We start from the raw sequence: 17,969 nt of genomic DNA, 5'->3' as shown, positions 1-17,969 counted from the left end.
GTTTCATTTGCCTTATCTGTAAAAGATGATTTCACTGGACAATTATTAAGATCTCTTCAACTCTAAAATTCTTAAATTCACATGCTACCAGTTACTAAAATTGCTGTGGTTCAACAGAAGACATTCACCTACTACAACAACAAACTTCAGTTTAGCATTCCTTTTAGATACAAACAATGGGTTAGAAAAAAAATTAAAACAAATGCATATGAATAAGATTCTAAATTCAAGAAGCCAAATAGTAGGCAGTAATATTATTAATAAAACCAGATGCTTATTGGCCCAGACCTAAACTGTCAAATATTTATGGCCTAGATGGAATGATGAGGGTTTACCTGAACATACAGCTTTGAGGATTTGGCCCAGAGCCTTTCTATATTTTTTTAAAGAGCCTTGGATATCAAGAAGTTATTTTACTATCCAAAATAAATATGGTCTTATTTTGGGGGCCACTGGTTTATACTCTTATAATAGTGAATTTATATTTGAAGTTCTAAAACTTGGCACATTAATAATTATGATTCTTCCCTCAGTCCAATATAATAGTAATTACCTCGTCTATGAGAACAAGTTCAAGATTGTTAAAAATTTCCTGTATAAAAACTACAAGTCACTGCAAAGCAACTTTAATTAGCTAGAGAGGCCTATGATGACAGTGTATTTTAAAAGAGCTGTGGATTCAAATCTAGCTTATTAATTTTTTAAGTCTTATCAACCTATTTAACCTCCCTAAGCCCCAGTTTCTTCCAAAGATAACATCTGCCACGCAGGACTGCTGTTTGTAAGAATTGAATGAAATTATAAAGTGTCTAATACAGACTTGGGCACATAGTAAACATTTAATAAATGATAGATAATATCACTAAATGACCTGGCACTCACTGAGTTCCATGATCTTTTCTCTATCTTCCCAAAGGTATCTCCTAATATATCCTAAAAGTGTTGTACATTTTTACCATACCATATCATATCTCATATGTTGAATATACCTTATGTGCCTTCAGATCTTTAATCATGCCATACTCCCTGCCTGAATTTTCCCTGTCAAATTCTTATCCATTCTTAAATCTTTGATCAAATTCCATTTTCAAGAGAACTTCAAATATCTATTCCTTTCAGAAAGTCAGTCAGACCCCTGGTGCTTGCAGCTGGTGTTCAAAGGGAAACAAATTATTAACCCCCAGGAAAATTTAGAAGGCTATAAGAGATAACAGGTGTTGACTCTGTAGAAAGAAACTAGAAGTTTGAACACTGGAAACAGGCCAAAGGATTAAATCTTCATTTTGAAGCTAAGCTTATAATGATAGTAAGACAAAGACAGCAGAATGTTCTGTATACACGAGAGTTATTTCATGACTATTTGAGTTAATGATTGTAAAGAAAAAAGCCTGGGGAGTTAAAAATGTTATTTTTCATGGTTCTATGCAGATTAAGGAACTAGTACAGCTATATTAAAGAAAAAGGCTGACCACAGCCTTTATAGCCTTCAAGCAAATATGCCTTCCATGACTGAAACAAAAAAAATCTAAATATCAAGATATCATTTAGAAAAACATATCAATTTTTACTAATGCTTCCTTTTTCTAATCACGTCAAACCTTTTTATGTCATTCTATACTTAACATTTCCTGATTTATATATCCAAATTTACCTCCTCGTCTACCGCAAAGCTTCAAAAGCTACCTGTCCTAAAAACTTTGTTTATGCTTCCTACCTACTCATCCAGACATCTTTTTCTACTACCAAATCATTTTTTCTTAGTTTTATAGTTTTTACTTAAGACCAAGCTATACAGCTTCTCTTCACAATTTATGATCCTCAAAGGAAATGAATAATAGAAAATCTTTCAAACTAACTTTTAAAATCCTTTGTGAGAAGCCTTCAGAAATAAAAGTTATCAATTAAAATTTTTATCTTTGGGGACCAGGTTCTCCCAGCGTCAGGAGCTGGAAGGTCTCTCACATGCTCAGATGCTGATTGATAGATATTAAGTTTTCTCTTCTTTCTTCAAATGCAAAGTTCAGTATTAGATATTTAAACCATATTAATATTCAAAAAATAAAAATATTCAATGATTCATATGTAATATTAATATCAAGACTTGACACTAAGTATAAAGTTATAAATGCCTTATTCTGAATTTTTAGGATCCTTTTAGTTAGATAAATCCAATCAGTACTTTTTGTTCATAATTTATTATTAATACTCCTTCAACAAGCCTTCAACACTATATTCCAACATTTAATTTTAGATGTTAAAGGTCATTAGAGTATTTCAAAACTAGAAGAAATTTCGAGTATCTCATGCTTGTTATAAAATGTAAAGTTTAAAGTAAGCCTAGAAGAGACAAAACGGTAGAATCTAGATAGTCTGGTGATTGCCTATATATAAAGGAAAAGAGTCAAGGATGAGTCCTAGAGTTTTCAAGCTTAAAAGATATGGAAACATTAAGGAGTCACTGATAGAGGTAGAGTTCAGAGGTAAACTGATTTTGAGGGCAGGAAGAGTGAAGTTAGAAAAAGATTGTTTTGTTGTTGTTATTTCAAATATACTGAGTATAACACTAACACCTTACTCTATCAGTGAAGAAAAGCTTATTTTTTTCTTAGATGGGGGTGGAAGGTTGGGGGTGGGGGAGAGAAGCTACTCATTGCCTCAGCTTGAAATAAGTAATCTCTGTCTCCACTCCGTACATGGATTTTTTTATATTTTTCACTAATAATTAAATTAGTGCCCCCAAAAAACAGTCCTCCAAAAAGTTGATTTTCTTAGAATACAAAATATTTTCATTATTTCTGAAATAATTTTACTTATATTTTTGAACTCTGAAAAGATTTATGATTTACAACCTTTGTTCCACCCTCTTCAGCATTACTTCAGTCCTTTTCATGTGAACCAACAGAATAGCATAAAGGACCATGATAATCTAATCAATGATAACCTAGTTTAACTGTGCCTTGTAAATTAAAGTCCAACTGAATTCTATTCATTACCTAAAATTAAAAGGGATTGATCTCTTATTTGACAGAGTATTTACTAAAGATAAAAGAGTTGGCTGGTTTCGGTGGTGCTGGCACCGTTAATTGTGCCTGCCAAAAACCTAGGCCCATAAACACTGAATTCTGTTCATCCAACGGTTCCTTGTCAACAAGCCATAATCACATTTCAACACATTTTAGTAGAGTTTAACAAAGTAGAATTAATCCTTTGCATCCCCTTATAGCCTAGGTTTGCAAGCTTTTACAATTTTTCAACATGAAAGTCTTTAAACAATCAGTACTGAACATTCAGATACAGAAGAATGAAAAAAATCCCGATGCAGAATTGGTTTATCACTATTTATAACCTCTAAGTGGGGTATCAAGTTTCTGCTCATAAACATTTCCCTCCCCAATTCTACTCATTCTGATTTATTACTTAAGAGATTGATTTGGTTTATGAAGATGTTTTTGGAAAAAAAACTCGACACTGTGGTTGCCTGTGCAGAGGAAGGGAGGGAAATGGGTCCAGTGAGGAGTATCAGAAGTTTTGACATATCTGTAATGTTTTATTACATATGTGGAAACATGTTAATATTTAATAAAACCAGGCTATATGGTAAGTATATGGTTTTGAGCAAAATGGTATAAATCACTTTGTCTCTCAATCCACCATCCCCACTCCCCACCCCCAATGAAAACTCTATAAAGAAAAATTATGGTCAAGGGGAGATAAGAAATAGTTGTAAATATTACACATTTCATACAAGACAAATCCAGTTACTTTATAGAAGGTAAATGAGAGGAACAACATCACAGCACTAAAAACAAAGTAAGAGACTCCTGAAAAGAGGCATACACCAAATACAAAGTATGATACGAATCGGCCTGATCAGTAGCTAACTGTCCATGGAGATGCTTCTAAAATTATCCCTAACACCTTTTTTTTTTTCACTCTACAGCTGATAACAGATGTTTGGGCCACATACCTTTGATTAGCATGTGAGCAGTTTTTCTACCTTCCAATGTATTTTTAATAGCCATCATTTTCCAAAGTCATACGAGAATTTTGGTTTAATTAATTTTCCCATACTCAAATATGCTGAAATACATAGATAGCCACTAGCCTTTCCCCAAGCGACATCAATTACTCCAAGTAGAACATTAAATATCAGTTTAAATCTAACTGGACTTCCTACCATAATGTATTGAATTTGAAATAACGTATGTGAAGTCACCTAAAGAAACTATTAAACATGCAGCTTTAGTAAATAGTAATTAAGTATTAGAATAATTAATATATTTTAGTAATGTTTGCACATGTAACTTCAAAAATCTGTTTCATTTTAAGAATAAGAAAAAGAACTAGAATGCAAATGGTGGATTTACAAAATATCTTGTGAAAAAAATAATGCTAGCAGGAAATGGACTAAATGGAATTTTGTTCATCCCCTTGAATTAGTTCCCCTTAGTTCCATAAGTTATGGAACTAAGAAAAAAGTGTTTCTCTACCTATCTTGCTACTCTTTATATTTTGAAGAAAATAACAGCTTGCTATTAAAGGCAGGTAATTGTTAACTCTTTTGGTCTTTTGGCCAAAGTTGGTAAACAACTTTAAAAATATAGACAGCATTAACACTCATTTTACAGTGACCATGGTAAACTCAAAAACATAATTTAAAATATTCATAATATATTAGACTTGTAACTATGACAAAAATTTTTAGGAGCTAATAAGAAAACAACATTGTGCATTCAAATTGAGTAGGTTCGGGCTAAGTCTCTAGAACAGAGAGGCTTTCAACCTTAGCTTCACAGGAGAATCACCTAGGGAACTGAGGCCTAAGCCACATCGCAAATCAATTAAATCAATCTTTGGAGGGTGGGACCCAGGCACCAGCATTTTTGAAAGCTTCCAAGGTGATTCCAACAACTAACTAAGTTTGAGAAGCTGAGCTCTAAGATCCTAACAGTGTTCCCAAAGAGAAAACACAAAAACATACATAAGGAGTAAAAAAAAATTAAGTACTCTGTTTATTCTGTGGGACAACATAAACTTTCTTCTAAGTGATTCTGACATACTTCAGCTCAAATTAATTTTCCCACCACAAAACAAACTGACAGCAAGTTGATCACATAAAAAAGATAAACCACAGAACTGGGAGGAATGAAAACACCTTTTTTACAAATGATTTTAGTACATAGCTACAACTAGTCTAGACCCTGAAATAAGTATGAGAGGAAACATTTTTTTTCCTAAAGACTTATTTTTAACTCTTGTCCTTACCAAATGATATTGGTTCATCTCTGTCAATGAGAAAAAACAAGTCTGAAAGCAAACCTCAAAAAGCCCTACCAAAGATTTTATATGGCAAGAAATTTAAATTGAATCCATTTGCATAAACATTTCACAACTGTATTTAAAAAAAAAAAAAACACTTAAGTTTTACAGATGTTCAAGCATAAATCAGTATTCAAAATGAAGGACCATACAGAAATTCAAATCAGTCTCTCCCTTAAAAGAAGTTTCTCCTACCAGTTGAATAACTTTTTTTTCAAAGCAGCTTTTACTTTATCATAATAGTTTTTGCATTTATACAGTTTTGACACTTCCTAGGCTCTCTAAGAATCAATTAATCTATCCAACACCTCTGTGCAGTGGATACTAATCAGTTACCCACACATTATTCTCAACTCCTTATTTCTAAGACTGTGAAAAACTTACTCATAAGCAGTTACTGAACTGAGCCAAGGTGAATGAGACGAAAGAAATAACTGAACACTTGCCAACATTCACTGCTTTTTAGGTTCTGTTTTGTTTTTTTAACTAATCCACCCCATCCCAGCCAATAAAAGAAATTTATTACATGTGAACATTTATCTGGCTGTTTTTCATGATTGGGCTATCACAAAAGCTATATAGGGAGTCCTCATCTTCCAAAAGAAAAAAAATAAAAACTCTGTCAAAAGAGAGCAAGTATAAAGAACTCAATTGGGAAGAGAATAAAAAAGCTTAAGAGAAATGAGTAGGAGGAATTATTCACAGCAACTTAATTAAAAATGATTGATATTTTAAGTATTGGGAAAGAAGATTCTAATTAAAAAACTAAGCAATAGTGCTTTAATCAAGTCTAGAAAATATTCCCACTCCCATAAAGAAAAGTCTATGTACACTTTAATTTTAAACTTTCAAGCTGTTTATCTCTTAAGAAAATGAGCTTACCCAACTTCTCATTAACTTAGCACAGAACTTCTGAAAAAAGATGTTTCTAGATACAGTCCACTATCAAACATAAAACAGAATACACTTTATACACCCTGTTCTACCAATGCACCTTTTTTTTGACCAGAAGAAAGCAATCTTATTTTTCCTTTTAGAGGTACTTGTAGTATTAATGTTATAGTAACATCTCAGTACAAGGCAGGCAAGCCAAAAACATTTAACAAGTGATCTAGTTAAACATCAGAGAATGACTGTTGTTTGAGTACATATGAAACAAAGGTCGATGACAAAAATAAAATGCATTTAAAGGACTTATTACATAGATAAGATCTATAAGTGTAGTTTTACTACTTTTACCTAATTAAATTACTGAAATACGTGTAAAACAGGTGAAAGAGAAGGTACCAGTGAATGCCAATTCAGAAAATAAAGATACCTAAAGAAAACAATACAGCTACACTAAAATAGATTGGCTCAGATTTGAAAGGGATATACATAAACAAGATAGAATGAAAGACAATCCAACAAGAAAAATATGAATGATGCTGAATTAAGAAAACAGTTAAAGAATTTTTAGGAACTAAAATTAACTCTTTCCCTACAAATATCATGCTAGAAATTGTCAGATAGAGAAGCATTCCTACATTCAATATGAACCTAAGTAAAATATCCTTCAAGGCTCCTTTCAAAGGTTCTATTATTTTGTGATTCATTCACTTTAAGTCACAATAAAACTTTGGTATTACCATAAAATCATCAAAGTCATCAGAAATAAGAGAGATCGTATACTAAAACTGCTGAAGAGTTAACATTTGATGTTCCTCAAAAGCTATAAATTGTTCTTCATAATTAAATTTTAAAATTAGTTTTTTTGTATTCCCACACTTAATTCCATATCCATCTAATTAAAAAAAAAAATTGACATATTTAGACACTCAACAGTAGCTGTACCTCCCAACAAGTATCTGTAGGAATGGAGGAAAAAAAGAGGAATAGGCTTAATGCTTCCATCCTTTAAAAACAAACATACCGTTTTGATAAGTCTACTCAAACATTGAAATATCAGTTTGCAAAAAGTATGCAATCTAAATTTTATGGAATTTATTCAACGCTAGAATGCTATTTCCATAGAATATGTGCATGCCCTAGAATCAAATTCATCTGAGTAGCTTAAAATTCATCTTTCCTATTGCTATATGAAGTAATATAAAAGAAGGTTAAATGTAAAATGAAAAATAAAAATGAAAACACACTTAGGTTTGAGCCACTTCCTAAACTATATGATCTTAAGGAAATTATTTAACCTAAGCTAATTTACAAATCATCTATAAAAAGAGAATATATTGACAACTGTCTTAAGAGATTGTGAGCATTAAATGAGATGATTCGTTTAAAGTGATTAGAATTCCCAAAACAGAGTGAAAGCACTCATTACATATGAATGATTAATTTTAATACCAGATAATAGAGACAGCAACTAATAATACGCATCTGTAACTAATTTTCCTTTTAAAAGTGAAGCCCAAATACAATTACGTAAAAATCAGGCACAAAATAATTTAGAAACCTAGCCAGTGAAATATGACATGGTATAGAAACAAAAATAGCATTAGCAAATGAGATTACATTCCTTAAAATTTCAACAAAAGCACTGAAAATTTTTTAGAATTTAAAATTTATAAGCAAAGCAGTTTCCTGAAAATTAACAGCATTCTTGCTCTATAGCAAAAGAGGGGGAGATGGATGCGGAGGTAGGTTGGTAGGTAGGTTGGTAGGTAGGTGAGACCAGAAAGGCACGTAGAAGGCCATTCCAATAGTAATAATATTATACATATATACATGCATTTTTTTAATAATAAATGTTAAAACTGGCAGGTGAGCTAGGAAACACTCAGGAAAGACACAGCCAAAGGACGCAGGTTACCTAAAAGACGGAGATCTAATCATAGGATTACAGAAAGCTTCCTCTCCCCCCACATGTTGCCTACCATTAATAAGGCTCCTACATACCAACAGGGTACATCTGAAAGAACTACAAGCCAAAGAAGTTACTACGGAAATTCAAAGACATAAAGAACATTATAGGAAATTTTAGCCTCTGACACCAGTTACAGAAATCAGTAAACACAGCCTACCTCCTAGACAAATAACATAAAACCTCACGCTAAAGGCCTATTTGCCTGAGTTCCTTTTAATCTTTTACCAAATACATCATGCCCAACTATCGACAACAAAAAAAAAATTACAAGGTGTGCTAAAAGGCCCCAAAAAAATTTTTCGAAGAGACAAAGCAAGCATCAAAACCAGACTCAGATGTGACAAAGATTTTTAGAATTACCACACTGAGAATTTAATAATTATGATTAATATGCTAAGGGCTTTAAAGAAAGAAGTGGACACCATGCAAGAACAGGAAGATAAGGTAAGCAGAGAAATGGAAACACTAAGAAAGAATCAAAAAGAAATGACAAAAATCAACAACACTGTAACAGATATGAAGAATGCTTTTGATGGGTTTATTAGTAGACTGAACACAGGAGAGAAAATAATCAGTGAGTTTGAAGATATGTCAATATAAACTTCCCAAACTAAAACATAAAGAGGAAAAGAAAAACACACAAACAAAAACAGAACAGAATATCCAAGAACTGTGAGACAATTACGAAAGTTCAACATATATAATAGAAATATCCAGAGAAGAGAAAAAGAACAGACGAAATATTTGAATAATAGCTGAGAATTTTCCAAAATAAAGGAGAGAAACCACACCACAGATACTTGAAGTTCAGAGACCATCAAGCAGTACATATACTGAAAAAAAATCTACACTTAGGTTTGTTAAATTAAAACTGTAGAAAACCAAAAACAGAGAAAATCTTGCAGAGAAAAAAAAAAAAACACCTTACCTTAAAGAACGTTAAGAATTACATAGAAGTTCTCTTCAGAAACCGTGCAAGCAAGACACAAAAGTGAATATTTAAAGTGTTGAAAGAAAAAAACACCAACCTAGAATTCTGTATCCGGCAAAATGATCCTTCAAAGGTAAAGGACAAATCAAGATTTTCTCAGAGAAACAAAAATTAAGTGAATCTGTCACCAGTAGACATGCACTGCAAGAAATGTTAAAAACATCTCTCTTCAGAGAGATGGAAAATGTGTATGTCAGAAACTAGGTTTACATAAAGAAAGGACCAGCCTTATAGAAATAAATGAAAGTAAAATAAAATACCATTAGGCACTTACAAATTAAGATAAAATTATATACATACTTTAATACCTTTAAATACATATATGACCAAAGGCAAAAAAATCTAAAGAATGAATGCAAAATCAAAGTCTATTACATACCTAAAAATACCATGAAACAAATTGAAAAGCCAACTACTATCTAGAAAAAATTATAACATATATTTAACAATCTACAAGATTTTTTTTTTAAGCATCCACAGTTTGGGGAGTAGGAAAGGGTTGACTTTTCTGGTGAGTGAATTTGGGAGATAAAATTGGGCATGCTTTGTTCAGTATCTCATAGATACTTTCTTATTTAGAGCCAGTCTTATCTACAGATGTCCACAATTTCTGGGGCTCTATGCTGTAGACTTAAAAGAATACATTCTGGCCCCGTAAAGAGGCCTGCAGTTTTCCAGTAAAGCGACTAGCTGGATAAATCTTAATCAGAGATGAAGTACTGGCAAGGACACTGTGGCAAGATATCTAAGTCAATCTTCCAACCCAGCTTTACCCACCCACAATTCTGATCTCCATCTGATTCCCTTGTATATGTGTTCAATTGGTACAGAATTCAGGGAGTAATGATATCAATTATCTGTTCTCCAGCCACAAGCAGTATTTCCAATATTAGCCATGTTTTATAACTTCATCTAAATGTTTCACAAACCAAGTAGTCACAATTAAGAGGGCTGAGGTACAGAGACAAATATATGGATAGAGAAATAAATATAGATAATTTGTTATAAAGAAAAAAGAACAGTTCTATAGCACATCAAAGAGCACTTTCCTTCTTGGATGTTGAGTATCTTGAGGCATCAGAAGAACAAAATCAGAGATGTGGATTTACATTGTGAAGCTAATAAAGTTGAAGCTTTAGGGCTATACATTTGGCATTGGCTTCTTCCAAAAGTCCTAGACATGATTTTTTATATTCATGATTTTGTACTCTTTTCTTTAAAAGAACCCCTGAAATTATAAAAGCTTGAAACCTCACAAAACCTGGAGCAGCTCTGGATAAACCCTAAGAAGAAAGCAGAATAAAGTCAAATGCATTCTGGATTGGGATTTTTAATTTTAGTCCAACTCTGAAGATTCTGAAATTCACAAGTTATTAGAAAAATTCTAAGATATTACAGCTAAATGAAACAAAATCTGTCCAAGTGGTTACTTCATAGCTTAACATAATAAAAAGCTGAAACCCTATTTAAAGGAAAGATTCATTCTTACTCTCTCACCTCAAAGAGGGGATTTTATCATTCTACTATTATATTAGCTATTATGCAAGCAACCTACGAAAATTTTTATGATCTGATGTTAAAGGACAAGAAAAATTATTATAATCACTTCTAAGGAATCTATATGAAAGAACTTGGCAAAGAATAGGTTTCTTAGTATGTGAAATAATAAGGATTATTTTTTCTTTCCTCTTTTTCCAAATATCCTATAATTAGTTTTATAACTTAAATTTTTAAATTATAATTTAACACTATGGCTATAAAGAAGTAAAAATGATCTAATCTTATGTAGTTTTAAAGATTCTGAAGCTAGTCCATAAAGAGTTCCAAAATACTTTAGCAACTATGTTTTTTTAATGTATAACTTCTTCAAGGTAATTACTTTGACAAATATTATTTTTGTCCCATATTTTATGAGCACACCATAATTATGTTACCTTCTTCAGAACTGTGCTCAAACAGTTTAAGGAAGACAGACTCCCCATATTATCGTAACCTAGATTGTTGCACTTTTCCTGCCTTCTTCCGTCTCTTTCCTTTAAAAGAGCTCCTATTTCTTATGTCTCACAGTACATGTACTTTTGGTAACAATCTTTATTTCCTATTACTAATGCTGTTCTATATAGAAAGAAGAGACAGGTATTAACACTTATTAAATCCGTATTTTTAATTTTATAAATCATAAATATATTTGATCATGACCCTAGCCTAAAATAAAATGTTACATGACTTCTGTGCAACACTTTATTTATTCTGGAATTTTAGTTTTCATTCCCCAGGCAAGATTTAGGTTGTGCTGCTTCGGTTATAAAATAAATGGGTATATTACATTAACTATGTGAAATTTTATGTATTCTACCACGGATAACCAGAGCAATGGTTAAAAAGGGGATGAGGGGCAACAGCTCTCCTCAAAACTATCTTTAATTTGAGCTTTGGCAATTTTATTTTAGGTTTAATGGTAAATTACATTAATAAGAGTTTCTCACTTCATTTTTATTCTGTGACCAAAATGCAAGTATGGAACATGCTTTCCTTGGCTCCTGAAATAAAAGGCAACAAAATTCTATAACTCCAAAATTTACCATAGAATCTGAAGTAAGAGTTACATTTCACTGTATCTGAAAAGACAATCTATAGAAATCTCTTTGGTATTTTAATACCTCAACGCCCACCAAAAGAAAAGAAAATAGACTAAAAAAATTAAAATGGCAGTTATTTAATAGCTACATAAATATTTAACTTCTTTTCCTACCCCCTTCTGCCCTTTTCATGCATTCTGTATTACATGTACATCTGTAAATCTCAACATTTTTTTCAGGAAAGACAGGATTCAAATACGTAATGAATGTGAAAAATGTATAATTCAAATAAGAAAGTCAAATGACAACTTTTAACTACATTCAACACCATTTAAGCTAAAAATCTCAAAATCAGCTACAATGAACATCACATAGAACTCCATTTAGAAGAGACTATAAATAAAATAACTTACTATTCTTATTTTGTAATTTTAAAAACTACCTCTTACCTCAAACATTATTTTTAGAAACAGGAACATTATTTTTTCCCTTTAACTGTTTGGTCATTCTCGACAAGTATTCATTCAACATACTATAAGTTTTACATTTCTTTTAAAGTTTGAAAAAACTCTCTTTCTTACCTCTTTATCCCATCTCTCTTACATTTGTCTTATAAGAGCCAAAATTACCATAAGTACGTAAGTAGACAGAACAAATCATTACGAAATGTTTGGTGTTTAGGAGATTGTTAATTCATATGAGAACATATAAAACTACATATTTGGTTAGGCAGGCAAGTAAAAGTTTTCATATTAAACTGGTAATTCAAGGTGGAGGAGAGTGGGAGAGAACAGTATCCCAAGACATTGCTTAAATAGAAAACAAAAAATCCCACTCTTCCAATGTGATTTTAAAGTCTGGATAAAATCTACCTAGGAAATTATAGGATTCTGTGATAATTTTCTTCTAAATGGTAATTCCCCAAGGCCCAGACCAACATATACTTAAATTTTTGAAACTCAAATGAAAATTAAGACAGTATCTACCTTTGTGGTACTAAACTTCATATGATAGGGGAAGGTTAGATGAAATGTAAAAGATTCATGGAGTTCTTCAATTCTGTCATCCTCAATTCTGGATTGGTAAACTCACTAAGAAATGAATTAAGAAGTCTTAAAGGTACAACTGAAATGCAAGTAAATAGAGCTCCCAATTAATCCAGCATCTCATTCAAAATGTTTTCCCTGCTAATTAAGAAAACCAAGAGTTACCCACAAACATAAAAGTTATTATAACATGCAAATTAAATCACTGTTCTAATTCATGAAATTGTGTATAGCAAATATATGTTAAATTTGCAGTAAGGTTGACCAGTGCTTAAAAATGAATAATGCTATAATGCACAGGGAAAAAAAAGAAGTAGCAATAATATACGATGAAAGAGTTGATGACAACACAGTTTATCTCACACAGTCTCTATAATTATGGCCTATCAAATTTTCTGATTGCAGAATGGCAAATAACTGTTGATCTGAGCTTAAAAGTCTTTGAAGCTGTGTAAGATTCAGGAATTCTGTTCTTTGGAATTCTCATAATCCCAACAATAAATCTAAAAGTACAACCTATTCTATGTTTGAGTTAAAGAATAAGTTGAAATTACTGAATTAAAATGAAGGTTACAGAACACATTTTCCCCCCCAATATTTGAGAATATGACAATGAATCACTGTGGGAAAACTGACATTAAAAGAACTATCACATAAAACTTTTTCCATAGAGGAAAAAGTCTTGAGTTCCTCTTCCTTAACTAATTTGACTATCGTTAGTGCTTTAAAAAATTATTTAGAAGCTAAGGAGTTATTTTATACATGTATGCACATACGCTCACATGCATACACACAGAAATTCCCCCATCACAGTTCAAATTTAATTTGCATTTTATAAAAATCTATCTTTAAAATGCCAAATTGGCAAAGATTAGTAGGAAAGAGTGAAGAAAGTTCAGTCATGTTTAAAAGCCAGGGTGTTTAGGAAATTTATAAAAAAGTATATAAATTTCTATCTTTAGGAGCACATAATATGAATTGCCAGAGATTTTTAGTTTTTCCTAAGAAAAGAAATAGCTAATCTGAATGTCAAATTTATAACTCATATAACATCATCATTTGATTTACCTGAACACTTATCAGACAAGTGTGATCCTATGAGGTGAGGCACAGAGGAAAGCCTGCAGCAGCAAGAAATGTCAACTCTAAACTACATAAAACTGAAAAGGCAAAAACGGCAAAGAGAAAGGATAAATTATTATCACTACTAATAACTTATAATTGTGGTTTTTATAGGTTACATTTTCACATTTATTCTATCATTTGAAGAACATTTTATTTTCCCAATAATTCTCTGAGGACAGAAGAATAAGCATCATTTATAGTAAATAGAGTTACACATATAAAACACTTAAAATGTCTATTACACAATAAGTATTCAATTGTTAATTATTATTGTCTGTTACAGATGCAGGTTCAGAGGTCATGAAGGCTTGCCATTGGTGGGAAAGCAGAAAACCATTTTAGAAACATGGATAAAGGAGGAAGAGTTAAAAAAGACCAAAGGGGAGTCAGTAAGGTCATGAGGAAAAACTAGACTATAACTAGTCACAGGATTCATTAGTCACAGAGTTCCAACCTAGCACAAATGAAAAAGGGAACACAATGGCATATCATAAACAGGTATTCCTGGAGAGGCTCATCCCTAGTCAGAGAAGATCACTAACAACTCCCAGGTTCAGGAGCAAAAGTCACGTATACCCCTAATTTTCCTTGCTGAGAAACCTATTTTGAGACACTAAAATTTCAGCAGAAGTTTGCTCTTTTTGTTTCAATCTTCGAAACATGAAGGGAGGATGAAAATGTTATTCTAGAGAACAATAGTGAAAGGTTTTCATTCTATCCTATTTAACAAAATGAAAAAGCTATCAAAATATACTTTAAGATCATGTCAAGCCAGTCTTTCTAATTGGCTCTTCTATAAAGGAAACAACTGAGCTAAGCTAGTTTTCTGCCAACAGTGTAAATCATACCCAGAACATGCAACACTTTATTACAGAAATGGTGTGTTTTCTAAAAAAACAATAAAACTATGGTAAAATTAAAAAAAAAAAATTGCTGGAAATTAGAGGCAGCTTCCTAAAATCAAAATACAAAGTAATCACAAATTTCTCAGTCATATTTGATCAAGAATCTTAGTATCAAAATTGATGGCTGAACTACTTTTAGTTTGACATGGTCTTAACAACATAAACAACTAAGTCAATTACAAGGTTAAAGGAGAATTTTATTAACTTTATTTTAATCCAACAACTCAGTTTACTCAAATCTCCAACTTCCCTCCCTATGTCCAAACTATTTTCTTATCACTGAATACTAAGAAATTGCTCTTTTACATCACACCATAGAAATTCAAAGAACTATGCACAGCCCTAATTAATCACAAAGCAATCAAAGGAATGAAAAAAGGATAGAATTTACAACTCTGTTTACTGAAGACCAAATAAAAATTCACTTTTGCAGGAGGATTTAGTTATGATGTTTATGCTGTGCAGCTAGATTTTAAATTTCATATATTTTTAAAAGTTATTATTAATTAAAACAACAGGTATACTATAATATTTTGAAAGCATAATAGCAATAGAGGACTTAATACAGGATTCATTGTCTAAAGAAAAGCATGAAGACTCGAATAGCAACACCTAATGATTTATCAGAAAAAAATTAACTAGATTGATCAGCCCATTTCTTATACAGTTTTGCTTCAAAGCATAAAGGGAATACATACCAGATGTTATCGATGAACCAAAAACATCTCTAAATTACATTCATTAAGTTCAGATTAAACATAATTTACAATTATAAATATGCCAAGGGCTAGTCTGTTCCTGCATAGCCATTTAGCCTCAAATTCATAACCATATTGAGTAAAATTTAAGGTATTTTCCAGCAGAATTCCTCTAAAATCATTTCTGTGTGCTTAACTGAACAAATCACTAAGGCACAAATTTAGGAATAAAAAATGGAAAATTATAAGGAGATACTAATGGATGATTCCTAAATTCTACTGGAGTTTAGGAAAACTTTCCCTCTACATCCAGTTTTAAATTGCTACATAAGTACCAAATCAATTTGCAATTTTCAAACCACCATCTTCCAAAAAGGAATCCAACAATTTCAATTAAAAAGGGCTGTCCCTATGGATGGACCTCGAGATAATCATGCTAAGTGAAATAAGCCAGAGAGAAGTTGAAAATCACATGATAACACTTATATGAGGGATATAAACCTAAAAGCAACAAAAGAACAGGACACACAAGCAGAAACTTATAGATATGGACAACAGACTAGTGGTTACCAGAGGGGAGGGGAGAGGGGGAAGGGGGAGGTAGACAGGGTAAAGAGAGTCAAATTTGTGGTGACAGAAAGAAATCTAAATATGGGAGGTGAACACAGTCTAAATATATATGCGCCTTACTGTTAAAATATACAGCTAAAACATTGGATTTGTTAACCAATGTCACCATAAAAAAATAATTAATTTTAAAAAACTTAAAAAATAAAATAAATAAAAAGGGCTGTCCCTGACACTTCACAATACCCATAGGCTTATACAACCTAACTACCTTTAGCAAGAATTTTAGCACATAAAGTTGAAGATTTGGTAACTATCATACAGTCATTCATCGCTTAATAATAAGGATACACTCTAGGAAATGCAACATTAGGCAATTTCATCGTGTGGACATCATAGAATGCACTTACACAACTCGAAATGGTATAGCAAACTACACACCTTGGCTATACCGTATAGTCTACTGCTCCATAGGCCATAAACCTGTACAGCATGTTATTGTACTGCACACTGTAGTTAATTGTAAAACAATGGTATTTGTGTAACTAAACGTATCTAAACATAGAACAGTAAAAATAATTTTAAAAAAGATACCCCTGTATAGGGTACTTACCATGAATAAAATTTGCAAGACTGGAAGTTGCTCTAGGTGAGTGAGTGAGTGAGTGGTGAGTGAATGTGCAGGCCTATGACATTACTGTACACTACTGCATATTTTATTTACTCTGTACACAGGCTATGCTAATTTGTAAAAAAAAAAAAAAAAAAGTTGACCTTAGCTTACTGTAACTTTTTTACTTTAAAACTTTTTAAAATTTTTTAACTTTTCAACCCCTTCATAGTAACAGCTTAAAACATTGTACAGTTCTACAAAAATATTTTTCAGTTCTTATTCAAAAAGCTTTTTAAATTTTTATTTTATTTTATAAACTTTTTTATTGCAGACTAAGACATAAATACACATAGGGTCAGGATCATCAATATCACTGTCTTCTACCTCCACAGCTTGTCCCACTGTCTTCTGGGGCAATAACATGCATGGAACTATCATCTCCTGGGAAAATGCCTTCTTCTGGAATACCTACTGAAGGACTTGCCTGAAGCTCTTCATAAGGAGATGTCACTCTTTAGAAATATATCCATGATGGTTTGCTTGCTTTTATTCATCATAAATTTGCTTGTAAACAGAAAACAACACCATGACTATTCCTCTCTACTAATAAACACCTTTCGGTACTGGGCCCCATGTTTTAAAACTTTTTAAGGAACTTGTTGAGGTCTGCAAAAGCTTCTGCTAAATGCTTTGCTGTGAATCTTCTTAGGAGTTCTTCTTGTTCTTCTTCAGCAGTTTCCTTTCCTCTTCACTCTTCTTTAGTTATGCATTCCTGTTCCAGTTCCAAAAACTCACTAGTCAATTCCTCAGGAACCACCTTGAGGAGCTGCTAAATGTCATCCTCATCCACACCCAGGTTGAAGTTGTTTGCCTTCTCAACCATAGCCTTGTTAATTTTTGCAACCTCCTCATCCTTTGAGGTCACAGATGAACCTACTGAGTGTCTCCTTCCAGATGACATTCATATACTCCTCGGTGACATCACCCAAGCCCAAGCAAGGTTCTTTGATGAAGTCATAGGTGGTGTAATACTTCCAGGATTGCATCGGTGTCTTCTGTGTCTTCCTCAGTTGCAGCAATAGCCTCGGCAAAGGTCCTCCTGAGGTGGTAGACCTTAAAAGCTGCTGTAACTCTTTGATCCATTGGTTGGATCAAAGAGGTGGTGTTTGTAGGAAGAAATATCACTTTGATACTGGGATTAAGGTCACCAATAAAAGGAGGCTATATGCGAGTATTATCAACAATAAGCAAAATCTTGAAAGGTAT

The 17,969-nt window shown here is 32.3% G+C and overlaps 1 protein-coding gene and 1 long non-coding RNA gene across 3 annotated transcripts in view; both read right to left on the bottom strand.

Moving 5' to 3' along the window:
- The window catches only part of HS2ST1 (heparan sulfate 2-O-sulfotransferase 1), a 172,121-nt gene that overhangs the window by 136,032 nt on the left and 18,120 nt on the right, over nucleotides 1–17,969 (bottom strand). The window lies entirely within an intron of this gene.
- Nucleotides 10,441–13,891, bottom strand: LOC111736770. Its single transcript, XR_002779252.1, has 3 exons — nucleotides 13,864–13,891; nucleotides 12,736–12,840; nucleotides 10,441–10,453 (listed from the first exon to the last, which is right to left on the bottom strand). It is a non-coding gene; the product is annotated as an uncharacterized LOC111736770 (long non-coding RNA).

The sequence above is a fragment of the Pteropus vampyrus genome, unplaced genomic scaffold (genome assembly GCF_000151845.1).
Source record: "Pteropus vampyrus isolate Shadow unplaced genomic scaffold, Pvam_2.0 Scaffold22, whole genome shotgun sequence".
Classification (NCBI taxonomy): Eukaryota; Metazoa; Chordata; class Mammalia; order Chiroptera; family Pteropodidae; genus Pteropus; species Pteropus vampyrus.
This window is presented reverse-complemented; position numbering and strand designations above follow the sequence as displayed.